General features: G+C 48.1%; 1 pseudogene; it reads left to right on the top strand.

The window, feature by feature from the left end:
- Nucleotides 1-1808: 1808 nt before the first annotated feature.
- On the top strand, nucleotides 1809-2418 carry LOC142428891 (leydig cell tumor 10 kDa protein homolog pseudogene; annotated as a pseudogene).
- Nucleotides 2419-6463: the final 4045 nt, after the last annotated feature.

The following is a 6463-nucleotide window of genomic DNA, read 5'->3' as shown; positions in this document are numbered from 1 at the left end:
CTGGGGAGAAGAGAGGGCTGTAGCACTGCAGCAAAGTGATGCTGGGACCGAATCCCACCTACGCCACTGCCTCCCTGTAGACGCTTTGGCTAGGGGCTTCTCCTGAGTGAGCCTGACTCAAGCAGCTTGGGAGCTGCTGGGGATGAAATGACAGCTTGGTACATAGTGAGTACTCCATTGATGGCCACCATGATCATCACCCTCTTGAGACTCGGCCCCTGCCCTCTAGAATGTGAAGGCCATCCCCACCCCGGGAACCAACAAGAAAGTCATACGATTTGGTCTCATGTGCTTTAGGCCTGTTATCAGGAGAGACCAGACCCTTGAGAAAGGAAAGTGGAGTGTCAGACAAAAGAAAAGGCCCTCAATGAGAAGGACACAATGAGATGTCCCTCAATGAGCGACACAAGTCGCTGCAACAACGGGCTCAGCCATAGAAATGACTGAGGATGGCCCAGGACCGGGCAATGTTGCATTCTGTCACATACAGGGTCACTATGTGTAGAAACCAACTCAACAGCACCAAAAAACCAAGTCCCCAAACAAGAACTGTTGCATTAAAAAGAACAAGTAATTCTTTAACAAAAGAGGCTGAGACAACTGGATCTTCACAGGCAGAAGAATAAAGCTGGACCTCTGCCTCACATCATTTATGAAAATTAACTCAAGTGGATAGAAGAAAACCTAGGGGTAATGCTCCAGGATCTGTGGTCCACACCACCCGCCCCGCCAGCCCCCACCTCCATTTACCATGGATTCTCAGATAAAATACCAACGGCAGGAGAAACAAAAGGAAAACCAGGTACACTGGACTTCATCAAGATAAAAATCTTTTGTGTATCAATGGACTTCATCGATATGAAGAGGCAAAAATCAAGATAAAGGTTTTTAGGCCAAAAGAAACAGATTTTGATGATTATTAGGGGTGGGAGGGAAAAGGAAGGAAGGGGAAGCCATAGGCTAGAGGGCAGACAGGTGCTAACTCAGGTGAAGAGGAGGAAGAGTATATCCTACAAGAGGGAGAAAAGCAAACATGAGCGGGAGTGGCGGGGAAGACGGGGCAGGGCAAGCTACTGGGAGGTTTGATAAGTTGTTTAAGTTATTGATGATCTGGAAACCCCCACCTAACTCACAATAAAAAGTGAAACAACAACTAAAAGTAAAGGGGCAGCCTACCGAATGGGAAAAGATATTGGTAGCCATGTATCTGACCCAGGTTTATATCCAGAATATATAAAGAACTCAAACCAACTAAAAAATGAGCAAGCACCCAAATAGATACTTCTCCAAAATAGACATTAAAACCACCAAAAAAGCACATGAAGAGATGTCCAGCCTCATTCACTTTGAGTTGATGTCGACTCATATGGACCCTACAGGACAGGGTAGAACTGCCCCTAAGAGTTTCTGAGACTAACTCTTTATGGGAGTAGAAAGTCCCATCTTTCTCCCTCGGAATAGCTCTATGGTTCCAAACTGCTGACCTCGAAGCTGCCAGCCCAACATGTAACCACTATACCACCAAGGCTCCTAAGTTATCTGGGAAATACACATTTAACGCACAACCAGATACCTCTGTGTCCCCATTAAAACACGGGTAAAATGAAAAAGACATAGTTCCAGGGGTTGGTGAAGATAGGGCACAATTGGAACTCTCATACACTTCTGGTGGGCAAGTCAGTTGGCATCCGGGTAAACTTGGCAGTGTCTGCTAAAGCTGTGCCTGTGCCTTCTTGTGGCATTTTCCCAGGAGAAATAGGCTCATCAAAATATGGTCTTGCTGTAAAAAAAAAAAAAAAAGGGCCCCCGCCGGTGCACACGGGGCCATGGCGCAGGGTCAGCGCAAGTTCCAGGCGCACAAGTCGGCCAAGAGCAAGGCAGCGGCGTCGGCAGCCGCCTCGGAGCAGATCCGGGGCCCGAGGAAGGGCGGCCGGGTCATCGCCCCCAAGAAGGCGCGCGTGGTGCAGCAGCGAAAGCTCAAGAAGGACCTGGAGGTTGGCATCCGGAAAAAGATTGAACATGACGTCATGATGAAGGCCAACAGCAGTCTGCCCAAGAAGCTGGCACTGCTGAAGGCCCCCAGAAAGAAGGGGGTAGCCTCTGCCAAGAAGACCTCCTAAAGGCCTCGCCCCACTGTGGAGCCCAGTGTCACACCCCGTGTCCAAGACCAGTCTCCAGGCAGTCCCCCGGGCCACTGTGAGGAGGAGGAGAGACCCGGCTCCCAGGATTGAGGGCACTTGACTTCAGTGAGGGCCCAGCCTACAAGCCAATGGCCAGCAGGTCCAGGTGCCGAGGCCCAGAACCCAGGGACACCAAGGCAAGTGCTTTTGCCACCTCTGTCCCCAGGCCCCATCTCTGCTGCTTTCACCCCAAGCAATAAAACAGGCTTTGTTGTCTACAAAAAAAAAAAAAAAAAAAGGTCTTGCTGTGCACAGCCAGAGGAGCCCTGGTGATATGGTTACCAGTTGGGCTGCGATCCGAAAGGCCAGCAGTTTCTAAGCACCAGCAGCTCACAGGGGCAGTTCTACCCTGCCCTATAGAGTCACTTATCGACTCAATGGCAGCAAGTTTAACTCTGAGGTTTTTTTGTCCAAATTATAGTCCTAGGCCAAGCAGCACAGGCATCACCCAGAAACATATGAGAAATGCAATCTAGATCTTTAGTTTGCAGGGCTCTTAGGAGATGGCACAATGGTTTTATACTCTTTAGATGGCACAATGGTTTACACACTTGGCTAATACCCCAAAGACTGGCCGCTCACGTCCAACTTGAGATCTTTGAAAGAGCAGCCTTGGAAAGCCTGATCAAGTACAGCTCTCCTCTTACACACGGGGCCACCGTGAGTCGGAATCAACTCCATGGCAACAACATCCACAACAGAGAGGTGATTAATGAGTCCATTAAAGAATGGGAAGCACTGGTCCAGTAGGCTCAGAGAAGCACTAATCATAATAGGCCCAAACTGGAAACAGCCCAACTGCCCATTAACAGTAGAATGGATAAATAAATTTGTGATCTATTTACCCAATGGAATACGATGGTAGGGCAACAAGCATGAATGAATGACAACAACACTCAAAGATATTGATACATCATACAAAATGCCAGATGCAAAGGAGCACACGAGGCGTGATTCCTGGCCTGTCAAGTACAAGATGGGGAAGATGGGTCTGCCCTGTTAGATGTCAGGAACTGAATGGCTGTGTTTGGGAGGTGGGGGTGGGGATGACAGGAGGGCTGGGGACAATGGATGCTCCTGGGTGGCTAGAGATAGTCTGACTCTTGACCTGGGTGTGGTTGATAACTCTATGGTAATTGGTGTCCTTTTCTGAATGGATGTTTGACCTACAAAATGTATCTCTAGCATGAGAATTCAAGAGCAGAGGAGAGATGAAGTGGGTAGAGTATTATTGGGGTGGAGGGAGTGGCAGGGAGGCAGGGCCGGCTCTTAGCCTTCTGTCCAAAATACTCTTGAATCTTGGTCTTATGCAGCCCCTCTCCTCCAGCCATTGGCTCTGCAACAGCACCCACGGGTACTTTAACAACATGAATCCGGCCCCATCAGTCCCTGGCCTAAAATGCTTCAGGACTTCCATCACTCTTAAGGTTAAATCCAGGGTCTCTTGAAGGTCAGTGAGCTGAGCCTGGTCTGGCCCTGCCCAGCTCTCAGTCCTTACTCCCTCCTTTATCCTCAGTTCTAGCACTTGGCAGCCTCAGGACCTTTGCATCTGCTGTGGACTTTGCCTGGACCTCCTATAACTGCACACCCCCAAGGCTTCCCTGGCCTCTGTGCCTAAATGGAGTCCTTAGTCTGCTCTTAGTCCATCTTGCCCTGCAGCTCCCTGCAGGCTAGCTAGACAGGTCTATTTGCTTGTTTCTTGAAATCTCCCCTCTCATCCCTGATGGCAGGCAGGGTCCAGTTTGTCCTGTTCTCAGCTGTGCCCCACCCCATCACACAGCCTGGCACACATCGTGCCTCCCCGCCACCCCCCTCTCCCCAATCCTTTCCTACAACTTCACCACTCTCTCCCCGATCTCATGGTGTGGGTACTTTCAACTAGTCACATCCATTCAGAGAAGTGTTCAAGAAACATTACTGAAGGAACCAGGCAAGAGGTGGGCTCACAGGCTAAACAATGTGTTTGCAAAGCAACCCTCTGGTGCTAGGCTGCCCTTGTTCAGATCTGGACACTCGGGGGATGAGAGGAGGGGGGCTGTTTAAGGGCAGAGTAGATTTTAGTTGTGGGACAGCTCAAAGCCCATCTCTGAACCCCTCAACTGACTCAAAGCGGCCCTCCTGTGGCAAAGTAGGGCTGGTGAGGTTCAGTGAAGGGCCTGGGAGGGTCTCCTGCCACCCTTCCCCCCACAGGACCAGAAATGGCTGGCAGAGGCCTCAGATGCCCTCCAAGGTGTTGGACAACATTTATTTAAAAGACTGATTTTCACTCTTTTTTCCAAGTTAGGTTGCAGTATAAAAAGTTTCATTACAAAGTATGACCTGGGTCCAAAAAACACCAAACTCACTGCCATTGAGTCAATGCTGGCTCTTAGTGCCCCGCCCCCCACACCATGTGGATTTCCGTGACTGTAACTCTTTATGGGAGTAGAAAGCCAAGTCTTTCTCCTGAGGAGCTGGTGGTGGTTTTGAACTGCCAATCATGAGGATCGCAGTCCAACTTGTAACCACTACACCACCAGGGTCCTAAGTAGGGATTTTGAAAAGGATCTTTAAGGATATAGAGGAAAGAACTAGGAAACAAAAGGCATTTATAGAGGTCTCAATACAGGCATGTACATATGTAAATATATTTCTATATGATGATGAGGAAATAGATCTATGAACATCTATTTACAGATTTAGTATTAAGGTAGCAGATGGACATTGGGTCTCCACTCAAGCATGCCCTCAATGCAAAAACACTTTGTTCTATTAACCTGGTATTCTGTGAGGCTCACCTTTCTGACATGATCGCTGAAGATAAAGTGGGAGCATAAGCAAATGTGGTGAAGAAAGCTGACGGTGCCCGGCTATCAAAAGATATAGTGTCTAGGGTCTTAAAGGCTTGAAAATAAACAAGCAGTCATCCAGTTGAAAAGCAACAAAGCCCAGATGGAAGAAGCACACAAGCCTGTGTGATCATGAGGTGTCGATAGGATCAGGTATCAAAGACCCAGAACAAAAAAATCAAATCATTGTGAATGAGGGGGAGTGTGGACTGGAGAAGCAAAGCCCATATGTAGGCAATTGTATATCCCCTTACAGAAGGGTCTCGGGGAGGAGATGAGCCAGTCAGGGTACAGTATAGCACCAATGAAACATACAACTTTCCTATAGTTCTTTAATACCCCACCTGCCCTCACTATCATGACCCCAATTCTACCTTACAAATCTGGCTAGACCAGAGCATGTGCATGGGTACAGATTAAAGGCAGAAACAAAGAGAATCTAGGACAGATAAACCCCTCAGCACCAATATTGAGAGTAGTCATACCAGGAGGGTAAGGGGAAAGTGCGGGTAGAAAGAGGGAACCAATCACAATGATCTACACATAACCCCCTCCCAGGGGTCTGGACAACAGAAAAGTGGGTGGAGACACCGGTCAGTATAAGACATGAAATAATAATAATAATAATTTATAAATTATCAAGGGTTCATGAAGGAGGGAGGGTAGAGGAGTGAGGGAGGAAAAATGAGAAGCTGATACCAAGGACTCAAGTAGAAAGAAAATGTTCTGAAAATGAAGATGGCAATATATGTACATGTGCTTGACACAATGGATAGAAGTATGGATTGCGATAAAAGTTCTATGAACCCCCAATGAAATTATTTTTAAAAAAAGAGAGAAAAGGACCTTTGAAAAGCCTGTCCCAGCTGAGAGAGTGGACATGGTCTAGAGACCCCAGAATACTACCTTCTCCAGCAAGATAGGATATTAATGGATTGGCCTTTCACTGCGAACTTGGCTGTGTCCCCATGCCGCATCTTCTTGACGCCCAGTGAAAGGGATCATGATGACAGGGTTGCTAATGAGATAATTTTGCATGGTTTGATCACTTCCATGCGCAAAGCATGTGCAAAAGGATTGCTACTGTCACTAAGCCCATTTTATAGACTCAGAAACTGACACCCCAGGAGGCTCGGCGTATTGTCAGCAAAGAGTAGAACCAGGAGCTATGCCTGGCCCTCCATCAAATCTCCACCCAACTCTCACACTTAGAATTGAACCCTGACTTGGCCACCCATAAATCACAGAGTCTGGGGAAGTCCCGAAACCTCAGAGTGCCCCAGGCTCCACGTTGCTGACATCTGTTCTGCCACCTGCACTGTGTCTCTGTGGAAACGAATCCTGGGCAAACTACAACCTGAAGGGGACTCTTGGGGGCTGGAGGCAGGACAATGGAGCATCAAGAAAGAAAAACCCAAACTGTGATGAGTTGAAATCTGTGAGTACATAATCATG

This window comes from Tenrec ecaudatus, chromosome 16 (assembly GCF_050624435.1).
Source record: "Tenrec ecaudatus isolate mTenEca1 chromosome 16, mTenEca1.hap1, whole genome shotgun sequence".
In the NCBI taxonomy this organism is placed as follows: Eukaryota; Metazoa; Chordata; class Mammalia; order Afrosoricida; family Tenrecidae; genus Tenrec; species Tenrec ecaudatus.
Note: the sequence above shows the minus strand (reverse complement) of the source record. Positions and strands in the feature narration are given on the sequence as shown.